Below are 1118 nucleotides of genomic sequence, written 5' to 3' on the forward strand. Positions count from 1 at the left end.
TCGGTCGTTTTGAGTTCTAACGCGTCGTTCGGCAGTTTGAGGTCCTGAGAAGCTTCACTTTAGGTATTACGACTTGTACACGTAGTCGAAATTTAATTTCGGGAAGTGCGGAGTTTGATTTGGAAAGAAAATTCTCATTTTGGAAGCTTTAAGTTGGAAAGAGTGACTAAGGTGTGATTTTTGAGTAAATGACCTCGAAATCGGGATTTAAAGGTTCCAACAGGTTCGTATGATGATTTTAGACTTGGGCGTATGTTCAGATCGAGTTTTGGATGACCCGGAAGCGTTTCGGCGCCTATTTGGAAGAATTTCATTAATTTGAGTTGAAGTGCATTTCAATGTTATCAATATACGTTTGGGATTCCGAGTCTAGGAATAGCTCCGTATGGTGATTTCGGTACTAGGAGCGCGTCCGAAAGTGGATTTGGAGGTCCGTAGGTCATTTCGGGGTCATTTGGTAAAAGTTTTGGAGAGTTTTACAGGGAGTGGAATTTTTTATATCAGGGTCGGATTCCGATTCCGGGAGTTGGAGTAGGTCCGTAATGTCGAATGTGACTTGTGTGCAAAAATTAAGGTCAATCGGGCGTGATTTGATGGGTTTCGGCATCGAATGTAAAAGTTTGAAGTTCTAAAGTTCATTGAGTTTGAATTGGAGGGTGATTCGTAGTTTCGATATTGTTGGATGTGATTTAAAGACTCGACTAAGTTCGTAATGTGTTTTGGGACGTGTTGGTATAATTGGTTGAGGTCCCGAGGGTTTCAGGTAGATTTCGGATGGCTAACGGATCAAATTTGGAATTTGAAGAAGAGTTGAGGGCCTTGAGGCAGCTGATATCTGGTGTACCCGCACCTGCGAGGTTTTGACCGCAGGTGTGGAGGGCGCAGAAGCGACATTAGAGTCGCAAAAGCGGAGCAGGCTGTCCAGGTGAAGGACCGCAGGTGCGGAGCTTTTGGCCGCATCCGCGCAAGCACAGAAGCGGAAAGTGCCTCGTAGAAGCGGAAGCAGGCGCAGAAGCGGATCGCAGGTGCGGCTACCTGACCGCAGGTGCGAAAGACGGGACTGGGAAGTGTGCGAAAGACGGGGCTGGGCAGTGTGCTCTTTAAAAATGGGGCTTGGC

Source organism: Nicotiana tomentosiformis, chromosome 4 (assembly GCF_000390325.3).
Source record: "Nicotiana tomentosiformis chromosome 4, ASM39032v3, whole genome shotgun sequence".
Classification (NCBI taxonomy): Eukaryota; Viridiplantae; Streptophyta; class Magnoliopsida; order Solanales; family Solanaceae; genus Nicotiana; species Nicotiana tomentosiformis.